At 36.1% G+C, this 18,061-nt stretch overlaps 1 protein-coding gene and 2 pseudogenes across 1 annotated transcript in view; all 3 read right to left on the bottom strand.

The window, feature by feature from the left end:
* DLG2 (discs large MAGUK scaffold protein 2) overlaps window positions 1-18,061 on the bottom strand; it is a 2,018,366-nt gene that overhangs the window by 1,908,516 nt on the left and 91,789 nt on the right. The gene's annotated exons all lie outside the window — the stretch shown is intronic.
* LOC100965231 lies at window positions 4,205-4,926 on the bottom strand (annotated as a pseudogene).
* Window positions 5,537-17,164, bottom strand: LOC100964920 (annotated as a pseudogene).

Below are 18,061 nucleotides of genomic sequence, written 5' to 3'. Positions count from 1 at the left end.
GAAAAAAAAAAAAAAAAAAAAAAGAAAATTGCTGGGAATAGATTTTAAGTGTTCTCACATCCAAAAAATAATAAGTATATGAGTTAATCCAGATATTAATTAGCTCAGGTTAGCCATACCATGCACATTTATTTCAAAGCAACATGTATAATTTTTACTTATTTTTAAAAAGTTTTAATTCCTATTTATCATGAATGAACCGTTTACTAAATTTTTATATATAACTTAACAAAATGAACCACCAATATGGATGAAGCCATCTAGATATGTTGTGGTATTTTAAACTTACCACAGTGTAAACTTTCATATTTAAATCAGATTACTAAGGTAATCCTTATTCATTTGTATTTCCACTTTTCTTTGATATTGATAGTCTATTTACATTTTAATTTTTGGTTTTCTTTCTATTGTCTCAAATTCCTTTTAGAAAAGTACAGAAAATAAATAAATATTTAAAAAATTAAATGTCCTATTTTCTTTTTTATGTCATGAATGCAGCTAAAAATATTTTCATCAAAACTAGAGTGTTTGGGATAGTAAGACTATATAAGCTATATAGTATACTAAAATTCACAGAATGTTCCTGGGGAGGTACTTCACATGGATAAATATTCATCTTACTTTAGCAACTCAACCTGGGGCACAAAGAGTGGCTCAAATGACAGCTGACAGGGAGAAACATGTCAAGGTACCATGTTAAGGTACAAATAATAAGTTGTAATTCCAAATATATGCCCTAAATTATAAGTTACAAGGTTAGACATTTCAAACAGAAAATGTTTGTTTTTGATGGAATGGATTTTTTTTTCTTTTTAGACACAGAGTCTTACTTTGTCCGTTGCCCTCAGTAAAGTGCTGTAGAATTACAACTTACAGCAACCTCCAGCTCTTGGGCTTAGGCAATTCTCTTGTCTCAGCCTCCCAAGTAGCTGGGACTACAGGCATCCACCACAGTGCCCGGCTATTTTGTTGTTGTTGTTGCAGTTTGGTCAAGGCCAGGTATGAACCTGCCACCCTCAGTAAATGGGGCCAGCGCCCTACTCACTGAGCCACAGGCACCACCCGATGAAATGGCTTCTTAAGGACACAACTCTAGTATCATACTCCAGACTCAAAAGAACTTTTTATTTAACTAACCATGGCTAGTGGTTTTCCTAAAGACAGGTGAACTATAAATAAAGATATTGGAAAATAACCAAAAGCAACTAGTAAGTAGTAGGTTTATAAACAGGATACTGACTTACCGGTTAAAGTACCTGAGAAAGATTATATAGTGGCAATATTTAAGGTACAATGTATAGGATTAAAATGAGCACATGTAAAATTTTGTTCTAAAACATTTTTAGGTATAACTAAAACTGAATAGAGTTACAACTACACTACACTCAAGCCACACTGTCTTTTCTCATTTCCATACTGCTTCCACTGCTTGGAATTCTCCTCTTGAAGATCTTCAGAGGACTTACTTTTCATTTCACTAGGTCTGTGCTTAAATGTCACCTCCTTGTGAAAGATCTCTATCAGGACTACTACTGAAGAAAGAAATATACATAGATAACAGATAAATGAAAAAACATCCCATGCTCATGGATTAGAAGAATCAATATTGCTAAAATGTCCATAATTTCCAAAGTGATTTACACATTCAATGCAATTCTCCTCAAAATACTAATGTCATTTTTCACAGAATTAAAAAAATACAATCCTATTCTGAGCACAGTGGCTCATACCAATAATCCTAGCACTCTGGGAGGCCAAGGCAGGTAGGTTGCTTGAGCTCAATTTAAACTAGTCTACACAAGAGTGAGATCTTGTCTCTATTAAAAATAGAAAAATTAGCTGGGCATCATGGCACATTCCTATAGTCACAGTTACTTGGGAAGCTGAAGCAAGAGGATTGCTTAAGCCCAAGAGCTTGAGGTTGCTGTGAGCTGTGACACCACGAACTCTAGCCTGGGGCAACAGAATAAGACTCTATCTCAAAAAAAAAAAAGAAAAATTCCAAATTTCACATGGAATCAAAAAAGAGCCCAAATAGCCAAAGGAATCTTAAATAAAAAGAATAAATCTATTCTTAAATAGGAATCTTAAATAAAAAGAATAAATCACTGTATTACCTTACTTCAAATTGTATTATAATAGTATAGTGACTAAAACAGCATAGTACTGGTATAAAAGTAGATGTATCGACCAGTGGAACAAAATAGGTAACCCAGAAATAAAATTGTATGCCTATAACCAATTGATTTTTGACAAAGCAGACAAAAAATATATACTGAAGAAAGAATGACCAATTTAATAAATAGTTCTAAGAAAATGAATACCCATATACAGAAGAATAAAACTGTATCTCTCACTATACACAAACTGAAAAAGTTTCTGCACAACAAAAGAAAAAATCAATAAAATGAGCAGACAACCTAAAGAATGGGAGAAAATATTTGCAAACTATATACCTGACAAAGAACATTGAGGATCTATAAGGAACTCAAAGAAATCAGCAAGAAAAAAAACAAATAACTCCATCAAAAAGTGGGCAAAAGACATTAACAGTAATCCTAGCCCTCTGGGAGGCCAAGGCAGCTAGACTGCTCTAGTTCACGAGTTGGAGACCAGCCTGAGCCAGATCAAGAACTCGTCTCTAAAAATAGCCAGGCATTGTGGCAGGCGCCTATAGTCCCAGCTACTAGGGAGGCTGAAGAAAGAGAATCACTTGACCCCAAGAGTTTGAGGTTGCTGTGAGCTGTGATGCCATCGCACTCTACCAAGGGCAACAAAGTGAGACTTTGTCTCAAAAAAAAAAAAAGACATAAACCAAGCTTTTCTAAAGAAGAGATACAAATGGCAAAAAAAAACATGAAAAATATTCATCACTGATCATTAGGGAAATACAAATTAAACGCACAGGACACATCTTATCTCTATCAGAATGCTCCTTTTTAGGAAGTCAGAAAACAATAGATGTTGGTGTATATGTGGTAGAAATGGGAACACTTATACACTGTTACTTGGAATGCAAATTAGTACAACCTGTAATGAAAACAGCATGGAGATTCCTCAAAGAACTGAAAATAGACCTACTATTTCACCCAGAATTCCCACTACTGGGTGGGATTTATAAAAAAGAGAAAGAATTTTATCTAACACACACTTGAACATGAATGTTTATTGCAGCACAATTTCTAGTTTTAAAGATACGGAATCAACCTAAGTGTCCATCAACTGCGGAGTGGATTAAAAACATATGCTAAATATAGACCATTCAGCCATAAAGAGGAATGAAATAATGTCTGGTTACAGTAACGTAGATGGAACTGGAGACCACTATCCTAACTCAAAAATAGAAAAACAAATACCATACTTATAAGTAGGCACAAAACAATAAGTATATATGGTCATACAAAGTGGCACAGTGGACACTGGAAACTAAAAAGGGCAGAAGGTGGAAAGCAGGTAAAGGACCAAAAATTACCTATCAGGTTCAATGTACATTACTTGGGTGATGGTTATATTAAGAGCCCCACTTCACCATTATACAATTTATCCACGTAACAAAAAGTACTTGTAATGCCTAAATCCACTGAAATTTTAAAAGCCAAAAAGAATTTTTTAAAATGTCACCTACTGGGAAAGGCCTTCTTTGATCTCCTGCAAAATAATCTTGTCTTTGTCACTTTTTGCTACTTAACAAAACACACAGACTGGGTAATTTACAAACAAGAGAAATTCCTTTGACACGTGGTAGCTCTGGAGGCTTAGAAGCCTAAGACCATCAGCAGGACTGGTGTCTGGAGAGGGCTGCTTCTGCTGCAGGCTGCACCTGCTTCAAGGTGGTGCCTCATTGCTGCATCCTCTGAAGGGGAAGAACTCGGTAACTTGGCAAAAGGGACAGAAGAGCAAGACCTGCTACCTTCAACTTTGACCTCTTTTATAAAGGTGTTAATCCCGTTAGGGAAGAGCTCTCATGACTTAATTACCTCTGACACATCACATCTCTTAATACTGTTGTGTTAGGGATCAAGTGTTAACATGAATTTTGGAGGCAGCACCATCTTTCAACCCATAGCAAACCTTATCGTTGTCTTTTCTATTACTCTGCTTTGTTTTCCCTTGTAACATGGATTGACAGTTTTGTAAATTACCCATGCTTCAAATAAGGAAAGAAATAATAAACCCTCCCCCTTGGTTTAAAAAGCAATTTTTCTTAAAATTGAGTTACAGATTTTCTTTCTTTCTTTCTTTTTTTTTTTTTGAAGAAGCCCACTTTATTCTTGGTAGCATGATGGGCCATTGAGAGTTGGAAAGGACGTAAAAACCTTGAGATCTCCTGGAAATATTTCCCCGTGAAGGCAATTTCATGAATGAGGTCTTCCAAGCAAATGACACCAAATCCCCCTAGGTGGTCCTCCATGACTGGGTTATCTGTCAGAGGAATGGTCTTATTCTTGACCTTGGCTTGTCCATGTTTCAAGATGAGTTCCCGGACAGATTTCAGATTTGGAAATCCCCAGGTCACATAAGGTTCCACTATACGTAGCATTTTCAGACTCTAAGGGGTGACCAACAAAGACACCACTGAAAATTTTCTTTAGGTGAAGTCTTGTAATGGTCTTCTTCACCAGTAAACTCACTCCATCAATCCTTTGTAAGCTTACAACAAAGGCCAAGGAATGTTTAGCCGGTAATTCCAAAGCATGAGGTTTCACTTCTAGTCATCTGAGATGCACTGCGTCATGCTGCTGTCGCAGGAATCATGCAGGAATGATTCTGTCACTTAAACCTGAGCTCTTTTCCTTTCCTCTGCTCCTTCTTTGCCAAAAGTGCCTGCTTTCCCTGGGTGGCTTTGAGGGCTTGATAAGCCTTCCTCTTTTTCAGGAGATTTTCTGGGACCAAAGGGATCTTTTGTCTTTCCTCTTGCTCCGCCATCTTTCCAGCGTCCAGATTTTTTTGTCTTAAAATAATAATTTTATGAACAAAATGGCCTATTCTATTTAGCTATCCTATGTGTTCATAGCCTAAAAATCTTGGTTTATGTGTTGTTGTTTTTTTGTTTTTTTTCATTGAGAAAAACTGAACCACTATCATTATTTCACCCATATTTTTGCTTTAAGTAAAAAAGCATATGTAGTCAAAAATTTAAAAATGAAAGTAAGCAGTGTTTTAATTTAAAGCATTTTTTTTTTCCTAATCTTAAAATGAGACAGTGTCCTAGATGAGGCTGCTGACATACTTTTTCTACGTTACAGAAGCTGATAAAATACCCCTGGAAAGTGGCTTCAATGTATTTTATCTTTAGAGAGTCCAAAGATTAATGAACTTCATAAAAATGATAAATTAAGTTTTTCAAAGCATATTTGCAAAATAGACCATTAAACAGTTTTGGCTTAAAGAAAAGGTAAAGCTAAATGTGAAAGACAAAACTATGAAGCTCTTCAAAGAAACATAGGAGGAGATACTTAGAAGCTTGGAATGTGGGAGATATTTTTATTTTTTTCCTATGTCCCTTGCTGTTTATTAATTACCATATCTTAAAAATAACAATTATGTTGCAAAGAGGAGGATTTATCATCTGCGTTTCTTCTTCAATCAGGTCAGCTTGGCTTTCTTCCTACCAACTCCTTTATGCGCTTTGGCCTTTCTTCTTAAAATCCACCCGTATACCACAGGCACTTCCACTTCTATTTCCTCAGAGCTGCTATCTGCCACATTTTCTGCCGATTGGGTAAATTGATCCAATTGCTCAGAAGATGCCTCAGACTGCTCCTCTGACTGGTTCTTCTGCCCTGCATTCTGTGAAAACAGCACATCTTCAAGTTCAACCTCTATCAAAGAACTCTGAGGAAGAGAAGTAGATGTTTCCTGGGGCTCAGGGACCCTCTCCACACCCTGGTCTTCCAATAAAGAAGTAGGGTTGGGTGATAAACTCTCAGAGATTGGTTCAGCTATCATGGAGTTTGGAAAACCAGCGTCGGATCGTTCTTTATTTGAGATAGTAGTAACATAGTCTGAACTCCCAAGATGTGCTTTCTTTCTTGAAACTAGGGACAGTTTCTATCCAGGATGCCCTTTGCATCAGATGGGGTTTCATCTATCAAAAATTCTGAGTCAGTTATATGTGGCATCTTATCTGGTACATCAGCCTCAGGGGGGTTTGAAGATTCTACCACCAAGGAAACAAGATGTGTAGAGTCTTCGTTGGAATTAAGAGCCTGCAATTTTAATTCTTCATCTAAAACTTCACTAGTGGAGTCCACCTCTTCGGTGATAAGTGAGGACTTGAGAGTATCATCCATTACCTCACCATTCATAGGCTCTAATTCAGATTCCCTTTTGCCACCTTCTGATGCTGCCTGTGCATCTTTATCACTGCTTTCATCCTCAAATGCAATCACTCTCTGTTCTGGTTCTTCAAAGAATTCTTCTGAGCTCTCTGATGTGCGTGCAGTAGACTCCAGTTTGTCAATTGAATCTATAAGCAAAGTCTGAGGGGTCTTTTCATCTTCACCTTGAGAAACACTAAATTCAAAATCCAGAAACCAATTTCCAATCTTTGGCCTCTTTATATGACTACTGCAAGCACAAGTAGAAACCACTGGAGTTTTATCAAGACGTTCAGTAGTACATGCAAAGGCATCTTTTAGAGAATCAATAGTTAGAGGACTATCACTAGCCTGACTGTCTCCATTTCCTGCTTTATACTCAACTGATGCAGGTCCATATTCTCCAGACAAAGGTCTCTTAGGTTCCTTATGAGAAACCAACCTCTTTTATAAAAAGTTTTAACTGTTCCTCTTAAAATACTGGAATTTCAAGTGTTTCTCTCTCTAATTGTCTGGTGACTGGTATTTCCTGGTACCAGTGTCCAACAAACTTCTACTTCCCAAAGGAGTTCATGGTCTCCTGAATACTTTTCTTTTTTTTTTTTTATAAATAAATATAGAAGATAATTTCAAAAAACAGATCATGCCAAATCTTATAGACAACAGAAAAAGAAGAAATCCTTCAAATTCATTCTACTACATCTGGATATACCTGATATTAAAATTGGAAAAATATATTATTATAAAGGGAAATTACAGACATATTTCACTTATAAATGCAGGTGCAATATCCTAAACAACATATTAACAAGTTGAATTAAAAGTTATTGTTCATATAATGTGTTTGGGGGGTTTTTGGGAGACAGAGCCTCAAGCTGTCCCCCTGGGGACATCACAGCTCACAGCAACCTCCAACTCCTGGGCTCAAGCAAGTCTCCTGCCTCAGCCTCCCAAGTAGCTGGGACCACAGGCACCCGCCACAACACCTGGCTATTTTTTGGTTGCAGCCGTCATTGTTGTTTTGGTGGGCCTGGGCTGGATTCGAATCTGCCACCTTAGGTGTATGTGGCTGGTGCCTTAGCTGCTTGAGCCCAAATAATGTATTTGGTCAAAATTAAATCCAACTTAAGTGAGAATTAGTCACTATTTTCTTTTTTTTTTCCTTTCCCCCACCCTCTCCCTCCTTCTCTCTCTCTGCTCTCCCCTTCCCCTACCCCCACCATGTCATTAATTGTCATTAATTATCCTCATATCAAAGTTGAATACATAGGATTCATGCTTCTCCATTCCTATAACACTTCACTAAGAATAATGTGTTCCACCTCCATTGAGGTTAATACAAACGCTGCAAAATCTCCATTGTTTTTAATGGCTGAATAGTATTCCATGGAATACATATACCACAGGTTGCCAATCCATTCTTAGGTCGGGGGGCATTTAGGCTATTTCCACATTTTAGTGATTGTAAATTGAGCTGTAATAAACAGTCTAGTACAAGTATCTTTATAATAAAAGGGTTATTTTCTTCCGGATAGATGCCCCGTTAATGGGATTGTAGGATCAAACGGGAGGTATAGGTTGAGTTCTTTGAGGGTTCTCCATACCAGCAGTGTAAAAGTGTTCCTTTCTCTCCACATCCATGCCAACATCTGCCGTTTTGAGATTTTGTGATATGGGCCATTCTCACTGGGGTTAGATAATATCTCAGGGTGGTTTTAATTTGCATTTCTCTAATAATTAGGGACGATGAGCATTTTTTCATATGTTTGGTAGCCATTTGTCTGACTTCTTGAGAGAAGGTTCTGTTCATCTCTCTTCCCCATTGATGTATGGGTTTGTTGGCTTTTTTCATGTGGATTAATTTGAGTTCTCCACTGATCCAAGTTATTAAGCTTTTGCCTGATTCAAAATATGCAAATATCCTTTCCCATTGTATAGGTTGTCTATTTGCTTTGGTTGTTGTCTCCTTAGCTGTACAGAAGCTTTTCAGTTTCCTTAAGTCCCATTTGTTTATTTTTGTTGTTGTTGCAATTGCCATGACAGCCTTCTTCATAAAGTCTTTCCCCAGGCTGATATCTTCCAGTGTTTTTGTATGCTTTCTTTGAGGATTTTTATCATTTCATGCCTTACATGTAAGTCTCTTATCCATCTTGAATCAATTTTTGTGAGTGGAGAAAGGTGCAGGTCCAGTTTTAGTCTTTTACATGTGGATATCCAATTCCCCCAGCACCATTTACTGAATAGGGAGTCTTTCCCCCAGTGTATGTTCTTGTTTGGTTTATAGAAAATTAGGTGGTTGTAAGCTCTTGGTTTCATTTCCTGGTTTCTATTCAATTCCAAATGTCTATGTCTCTATTTTTGTGCCAGTACCATGCTGTCTTGACCACTATGGCCTTGTAGTACAGCCTAAAATCTGGTATAGTGATGCCCCTGGCTTCATTTTATTACTAAGAACTGCCTTAGGTATACGGGATTTTTGTTGTTGTTGTTCCATACAAAACAAAGAATCGTTTTTTTCCAAGTCTTGAAAATACAATGTTGGTATTTTAATAAAGGATGGCATTGAATTGGTAGATTGCTTTGGGAAGTATAGATATTTTAACAATGTTGATTCTTCCCAGTCATGAATATGGTATGTTCTTCTATTTGTTAAAGTCCTCTGCTATTTCCTTTCTTAGGGTTCCATAATTTTCTTTATAGAGGTCCTTCATCTCTTTTGTTAGGTATATTCCTAGGTCTTTCATTTTCTTTGAGGCTATAGTGAAGGGACTTGTGTCCTTAATTAGCTTCTCATCTTGGCTGTTACTGGCATATACAAAGGCTACTGACTTGTGGACATTGATTTTATATCCTGAGACATTACTGTATTTTTTGATGACTTCCAGGAGTCTTGTGCTTGAGTCTTTGGGGTTCTATAAGTATAAGGTCATATTGTCAGCAAAAAGGGAGAGTTTGACCTCCTCTGCTCCCATTTGGATGCCCTTTATTTCCTTGTCTTGCCTAATTGTATTGGCTAGAACTTCCAGCACTATGTTGAATAGTAATGGTAACAGAGGACAACCTTGTCTGGTTCCAAGTCTAAGTAGAAAAGCTTTCAGTTTAACTCCATTCAGTAAGATATTAGCTGTGGGTTTGTCATAGATAGCTTCAATCAGTTTAAGAAATGTACCTATGCCTAAACTCGTCAGTGTTCTAATTAGAAAAGGATGCTGGATTTTATCAAATGCCTTTTCTGCATCTATTGCTGATAAAGTGGAAAATAACCAAAAGGAAATCCAAAAACAGAATCAAATAAAAGACGAACAATATGAAGAATATAGAAAGGATATAGGAGAGCTTAAGGAACTGAAGCAGTCGCTTAGGGAACTTAAAGATGCAATAGAAAGTATCAGCAATAGATTAGATCATGCAAAAGAAAGAATCTCAGAGGGAGAAGATAAAGCTCTTGAGATAACTCGGATAGTTAAAGAGGCAGAAAAGAAGAGAGAGAAAGCAGAACATTCACTCACAGAATTATGGGACTTTATGAAGCATTCAAACATATGAGTTACATGTATTCCAGAAGGGGAAGAAGAATGCCCCAGAGGAATGGAAGCCATTCTAGAGAATATTATAAATGAAAATTTCCCAAATATCACCAAAGATTGTGACACACTCCTTTCAGAGGGATATTGGAGCCTTGGTCACCTCAATTAGAGCCTCTCTAAGACACATTGTGATGAACTGTCTAAAGTCAAGACAAAAGAAAAGATTTGACAAGCTGCCAGGAGTAAGCTGCCATTGACCAGCAAAGTGATTGCAGACTTCTCTAATGAAACTTTTCAAGCAAGAAGACAATGGTCATCTACCTTTAATCTACTTAAACAGAACAATTTCCAGCCCAGAATTCTATATCCTGGCTGGATAGCTTTAAAATTGATGGAGAAATAAAATCTTTTACTAATATGCAAACATTAAGGAAATTTGCCAGAACAATACCAGCTCTACAGGAAATTTCAAACTGTTCTATACACTGACCATCACAATGGACCACCAACAAAGTAAGAACTAAGAAATTAAAGGACAGAACTTAACTTCCACAATGATGCAAAAGACAAAACTAAGCAATGGACTTTCACAAAATAAGATGAATAGAACACTACCACACTTATCAATTATCCCAATAAATGTCAAAGGCTTGGATTCCCCACTGAAGAGGTATAGATTGGCTGATTGGATTAAAAAACACAAGCCATCTATTTGCTGTCTGCAGGAAACACACCTCACATCAAAAGACAAATTAAAACTCAGAGTTAAGGGTTGGAAGTCAATTTTTCAGGCAAATGCAATCCAGAAGAAAAGAGGGATTGCAATCTTACTTTCAGATACATGTGGATTTAAAGCAACTAAAGTCAAAAAAAGACAAAGATGGTCACTTCATATTGGTCAAGGGAAAAATACAACAAGAAGACATTTCAATTCTAAATATTTATGCACTCTCCCGGATACTTTTCAAAGTACTGCTTGCAAGCTGTGTACATGAGAGAAGACAGTGGATACTGCAAGCCAAGCACATGTTCTGTAAAGGAATCAACAAAATCCTCTAGCATCTGAAACCCAAAATCTTTACCTCCATGTTTCTTTCTTAGAAACATTGTATCAAGAACTGGCAGTTGGTAACTTTGGGTAAGAAATGAGGCACATAAGCTTCCTGCTTCAGCACCTCTCTAGAAGGAACAGATGTTTTCACAACATTATCAACAGCTCACAACTGATCAGCAAGGTATGGTGCCACAGCTGTCGGTGAATCCTCAGGTGCAATAAGGCAAGAATTTTCTGAGTCTGATCTCCACCATAAAGAGGTACAAAGCCTAGATGTGATAGGCTAATAGGAATTGTAATATTGAGAAGAGAAAAACAGTCTGGATTTTCAGTGTCCCCACATCTTAAATCTGACCTGTAATCTTCAGAAGAGTTTCCCAGTTCCTCATGATTGCAATTATCCAGCATATCCACAAGAAATGCAATCCTCCAGGTTGGATGTGGCCAACCTGGCCTCAGGATAGAGATGCAGAGGGAGCAGGGGTCAGGATCACTGGCCTCCACCCCACCTCGTCCATCTTAAACCCACAGCCATGTAGGAGCATGCAGAGGAGAAGAGATCCTGTGGTCCGTTCACAATGTGGAGGACCCCTAGAGCTCGCACTTTCATCTTGAGATAACAAGGAGCCACCAAATTCCTGCACTGACCTTTTCCCTTGCAGAATCTGGGGGAGACATTTTTAAAACAAAATGTGAAAAATACCAACCATAAACTAAAAGTTAGGCCATAAGAAAGTTTTTTAAATGGCCACAAAATGAGAAACACATAACCCCATTAAATGAATAACAAAGGTGTTATTTGTGGATTTTATTTTAAAACTCCCATAAATCAAAAACAAACAAAAAAAGAAGACAAGCCAATAGAACAATGGCCAAGAGACTTACACAGACACTTCACAAATAATAATAAAAATAATATGTCAATGGCCAATTCATATACTAAGAGATTCTTCATTTATTAAAATGAGGCAAATTAAAATCACAATGAGCAAATGTACATAGATTGGCAAAAATACTAACAATGTAAGTCTTAGGAAACATATGGAACAATGTGAAATGGTTGCTGTTGGAATTTTAAGTTGATATAGCATCTTTGGAAGCAATCAGGCAATAGCTAGTTAAGTAGAAGAATCACATTCTCTAAAATCCAGCAATCTGTCTCTTAGAAATAAACCCTAGAAAAATCCATTTGCAATCGGATACACACATAAAAATGTTCGTAAGAACATTTTTTGTAATTTTTATTTCAAAATATTAGAGGACACAAGTGTTCTTGTTACATGGATGAATTGCATAATGCAATTCAGGGCTTTTAGTGTGCCCTTCAACAGAATAGCATACAGTGTACCAGATAGTAAGTTTTGACCTTCACCACTTCCCAGCTGCTCCCATTCCTAGTTTCCAATGTCCTCTATACCACTTTACGATCATATGCACCCATTGTTTAGCTCCCACTTCTTAGTTTGTTTTGCCAGGCTTTGCCAGGTTTGTTTTTCCATTCCTGGATACTTAGGATAATGGTCTCAGTTCTATCCAAGTTGCTACAAATGATGTTATTTCCTTTCCTTTTTGTAGCTGTTATATACTACATTTTCTTCACTCACTCATCAACTGATAGACACTTAGGTTGATTCTACATCTTTGCAATTGTGACTTGTGATGTGATAAACACTTGGGTCCAGGAGTCTTTTTGATATAATAACTTCTTTTCCATTGGGGATACACTCAGCAGTAGGATTGCTGTACTGAATGGGAGGTCTAGTTTTAGTTCTTTGAGGAACTGTCACACTGTTTTTCATAGAAATTGTATAAATTTATAGTTCCACAAACAGTGTATACGCATTCCTTTCACACTGCATCCACCCCAACATCTAATTTTGGCGGGGCCTGACAATGAGTATTTTGATAGGGGTAAGATGGCATCTTATGGTGGTTTAACTTGCATTTCCCTAATAATTAGTGAGGTTGAGCATTTTTTCATATGTCTGCAAGCCATATATATATCTTCTTTTGAAAAAACTCTGTTCATGTCTTCTTCTCATTTTTTGATGGTGTTACTTTTCTTCCTGTTGATTTGGGCTCTTTCTAGATTCTGGATATTAGCCCTTGTCAAATGCATAGTTGATGAATTATTTTCTCCCATTCTGTAAGTTGTCTGGTCTATTGATTTATTATTTCTTTTGCTTTCCAGAAACCTTTTAGTTTAATTAAATTTCATTTATTTATTTTTGTTATTGCTTATTTGCCTCAGGGATCTTAGCCAGAAATTCTTGCCTAAGCCGATGTCTAGAAGAGCTTTCCTATGGTTTCTTCCAAAATTTTTATGGTTTCAGGTATTAAACTTAGACCTTTAATCCATCTTGAGTTAATTTTTATATATGTCAAGAGGTAGAGATCCTCTTTCACTGTTCTGCATGTGGCTATGCTATTTTCCCAGCTCCATTTTTAGAATAGGGCATCCTTTCCCCAGTGGATGTTTTTGTCTGCTTTGTCAAAAGTCACTTGGTCATAGCTATATGGTATTGTGTCTGGGTTCTCTATTCTGTTCCACTGGACTCTACCTTTATACCAGGACCATGCTATTTTAATTACTATAGCTTTGTAGTATAACTTGACATCACATAATGTGATGTCTCCCGATTTGTTCATTTTGCCTAAATTTTCTTTGGTTACTTGGGCTCCTTTTTGGTTGCATCCAGCCACTTTTCACCTCTTTGATCTAAGTCACTATATTCTCCTTCTGGTTCCATTGTAGTTTACTCCTAAATGATTTTCCTACTTCTATTCCTTTCTCATATAGTCTGCTCTTCACAGAGTATCCAAAGTGGGTGCTATAGCTTAAATGTCTCCACCAAAACTCATGTTGAAACTTAATCTTCAATGTGGCAATATTGAGGTGTGGGCCCTTTAAGAGGTGATTAGATCATGAAGATTCTGTCCTCGTGAGTGGATTAATCATTTCACGGATTAACAGGTTAATAGATTAATGGGTGATCATGAGAGTGGGACTTGTAGCTTTACAAGAAGAGGAAGAGAGACCTGAGCTAGCTTGCTTAGCCCCATCACCATGTGCTAGATATCCTGTGCTACCCGAAGACTCTGTAAAGTCCCCACAAGCAAGAAAGCCTCACCAGATGAATCCCTTGACTGTGGACTTCCCAGCCTTTAAACTTGTGAGAAATAAATTCCTTTTCTTTATAAATTATCCAGCTTCTGGTATATTATTATAAGCAACAGAAAATTGACTAAGACAGGGGATCTTTTTAATCATAAGTCAGATCCTTACTTTGTTCAGTCTGCTCCAGCCACTGGACATACTTGTTCTTTCTCCAATATGTCACATATACTCCTGCTTCAGAAATTTTGCATTTGTTATTTCCTCTACCTGTTCATCTTAAACCCAGATATTTATTCTCTCAATTCCTTCAGCACTCTGCTTCAATGTCACTCTAGAAAAAATAGCTTCTCATTCTACTTCATATAACACTCTTAATCCCCCTATTCTGCTTTACTTTTTATGGTGCTTATAAGCTTATATATTAAATATTTCATTTATTTTATATCTCCTCCCACTAGGTTGTAAGCTCATGAGAATAAGAATTTCATCTATTTTGTGAACTGATATATCCCAAGATTCTAAAACAATGGATAAGTATGCATTCAATATTTATTGAAGGAATTTAAAAATAAAAACAAATATGCCAAAGCATTAAAAGTAGTTATATCTGGGAAAGAGTAAAAGTCTTTGGGTTCTCTGTATTTTCCAAATGTTATACTTTTAAACTGTATTAATGTTATAAACAGGAAAACAAGTTATTATTCTACGGTCAAAACAGTGACTCGTTTATTATCTGACAAATAGTAAATAATCAATAAAAATTATTAATGTTATCTAATCTAGATGAGAAAGGCTGATGATGACTGAGTTACTCATATATACACTTAACAGTTTTCGTTGACATCCAAACACATGAAAGGTAATCTGATAGCTTATTTAAGGTCTTTAATTTACACTTTCCCACTATTCGCATTTTTTTACTCCCAAAACATAACAAGAGTAAGTGTGAGTTTCCATTGTGAAATTCTGTAGAGGAAATATTTATTTCATTTTAGTGACTTAAATCTCATGGTTTCACTTACATGGAAAATTTCACAATGACTTCAGGATTTATAGAAATGGATTTCTTTTAATCACGGTTCAAGGAATCTAATGCCAGTCTACATCTGACTTCTAGAATTAAGTCTAAAAGAAACTAAAACCTAGATTTTCTTATAGATTTTCTTTGAAAGACAAACTCTATGGAAATGAAACTAATCCGTGTAAAATGAGCCAAATGCTTAAAACCACACTCTAGAGAATAGTTCAGCAAAAAAAAAAAAAAAAAAAAAAAAACCTCTTTCTTATTCTACCTAGAATTTCTACGTAAAGTCTTTCTTCAAAGTTGAGAGCATTATTTTTATAACTAAGTCCTCACCTTCAGTACAAGGCACACCTACTACTGAATGCTTGCGAGAACGAGCAACTAGGAGGAGAAAATGGATAGCCTTTTCCTCTGAAATCCAAAGACACACTCTGTCTCACATTTTTTCAGTATTATTATGTAGAAGAAGTAAAACTTTCCTATGTATTCAAAATGCAGTCCTGTGATTATTTTTCATTCATTTCATTTGACAAATATTTGCTATGTGCCAGGCTCTAATGCTAAATGCTGGTGATGAATAGTGACAAAAACCCTGGCTAGAGGTTAAAAAGGCATTAATCTATTAATCACTGATTAATTAAAATCAGAGTAGTGATACAAGCTACAAAGAACAGTTACAGAGAACTATGAATACACATGTATAACTTGAGAATTTGATCTAATCAGGCAGATCATGAAAGGCTTAATTAAAGAAATGATTTTGCTGAGATCTAAAAGATAAAGGTCAATTTGGTGAATGCTGAAAGAAAATTAGGAAGAATGTTTTCTAGGCTGAAGAAAAAACGTAAGCAAAGACTCTTTGGAAACATTAAAACAAAGAAAGAAAACTTAGAAGACCAGTGTGACTAGAACTGATTGATTAAAAGAACACTACAATAAGGAAGCTGAAAAGGTAGGCAGAGGCCAGACCATGATGACCTAGTAGGTCATAATAAAAAAAATTTGTCTTAATCCTGAGAACAATAAGATTTGAATTATTACCTTCAAGAATTGAATGCCATCTGTCTTAGAAAGAAGATAATAAGGACTTAACAACTAAAGTCACCCAACAGTAGAATGGGTTGCCTCAGAGATGGAGCATTCCATTCCTCCAAGTAATCAAGTAGAATCTTACTTGCTGTCTTTCAAGAATGTTATCTAAAGAATTGTGCATATTTTGGAAAGTTATCCCAATATTCCATCCTTATCTAAGATTAAGTGATTTGATCACTAAAAAACCAAACAGAGACTTTACAAAACACTCTAAAAGTTGAATTTTTTTTTTTAATGAAGCATTTATTGTTCTTACCAAGATGGAGAATTTAAATACTCAACTGTGATTTCATAGTGTTTCTCAGGAAGGTCAGAATGTTACACAATGGGAGATCCATTTTCGACTGCAGTCAGGGAGAAGCTCTTTCTCTCTGTCCATTGCCAAGGCACCAGCAGAGTGTAGGCAGATGGGAAAAAGCACTCAAGTGAAGGAGTGGAATTAGCAGGAAGGGATCAGAGAAACAGAAATAACAAAGAACTCCAACCTGATACACAGCAGAGATTATTTATTTGGTCACACAAGTAAAGTGTTCTCATCTCTCCCTAAGCAAAGAATTAAGTAGAAGTAGATACCAAAACACAATGCATACATATTTTAGTTGAAATGGATATGTATGCTAAAATTAACTGCAGAGTAAAACGAATATAGTTTTTATTCCAGAATATGGCTGAAGATATTAAAAACAAATATATGACTGTCTTCTTCAAGTAATAAGTTGAATGCCTTTGGATACTCTGTCTATAAATAATATACTCTGAACTGTTATCCACAGATAACATATCCATAACTATATATAACATATCTTAAGTTAAACAGCACCTATTTAGCTATCACTGTCAAAAGTAGACAAAACCATCACTTAATAATGCACCATCTTAGCCATAATTATTTCTGCTAAATGTGACACATGTTGCACTAGTACCACCGTCTTCATATCGTACTCTTAGGGAAAGCACATGATAATTGATGCTATCCAAGTGAGGCTTATGTGACATCCACTTGCTAGTGGGTTCTCCAAATACTGCCATCCTGCAGCCTTTCAGTCCTCAGACTCTTCTCACTTCAATGTTAAATTCTTTTGTATCATATATTATACAGTATCATATATATCACATCAAAACAAATTTATTCCATTTTGAACTCTCTTTTCTATTTGGCTAGAATCATTATGAATTCTAATACAGAGCTTAAAATAACAACTTAATGCCATCTATCTATAAGCCTGATGTTCCCAGTCTCTGTTCCATAAACTAAGTCCTTGAAGAAAATTACAAAGGCCCAGGATCAGCTTCTTGCTGTCAGAAGACCACTTATAAAAGATGGACTCATTTAAGAAAAAGCATGAAATAAATACAGTGTATACAGGTCAGAAATATTTGCTCTACACATGCAGAAAAGTCACAAATATGTGGCAATAAACAGACACCAATTCAATTATAGACCTTAGGGAAGAGTTCATTTTTGTTACTGTCTATTCATCTGGATAATGCTGGCATCGCTTTTATTCTAAAATACCCACATGCTACAATCACAGTGAACATCTTGCCTTATAGATTTTAACATGTCTATAGGAAGGGGACATCTGCTTTCTATTCAAATTCAGATATCTGCTTCTTCTTAAACGTACCTGATATTTTATATAATCATTACTAAGCACAAGCAACATTGGCATAGGTCAATGGTCCTTAAAGTTTATATAAGTTTACACAAATATAAAGCCTAAAAATTGTTTTGAGTAATAACAGAGATTAATATTACTAACTACAGTAAAACATGACCCCAAAACTCACATTCATTAAGAAATTATAATGACTCATTTACACAGCTACCTTTTATCTTTTTCCAACTCATCTTCATTTTCTTCCTCCTTTGTCTGCCTCAAAGAAAAAAAAATCTGACAAGGAGAAATAGTGGCTTAAGATGGA

This window comes from Otolemur garnettii, unplaced genomic scaffold, assembly GCF_000181295.1.
Source record: "Otolemur garnettii isolate 467f Iridium unplaced genomic scaffold, OtoGar3 scaffold00001, whole genome shotgun sequence".
NCBI lineage: Eukaryota > Metazoa > Chordata > Mammalia > Primates > Galagidae > Otolemur > Otolemur garnettii.
This window is presented reverse-complemented; position numbering and strand designations above follow the sequence as displayed.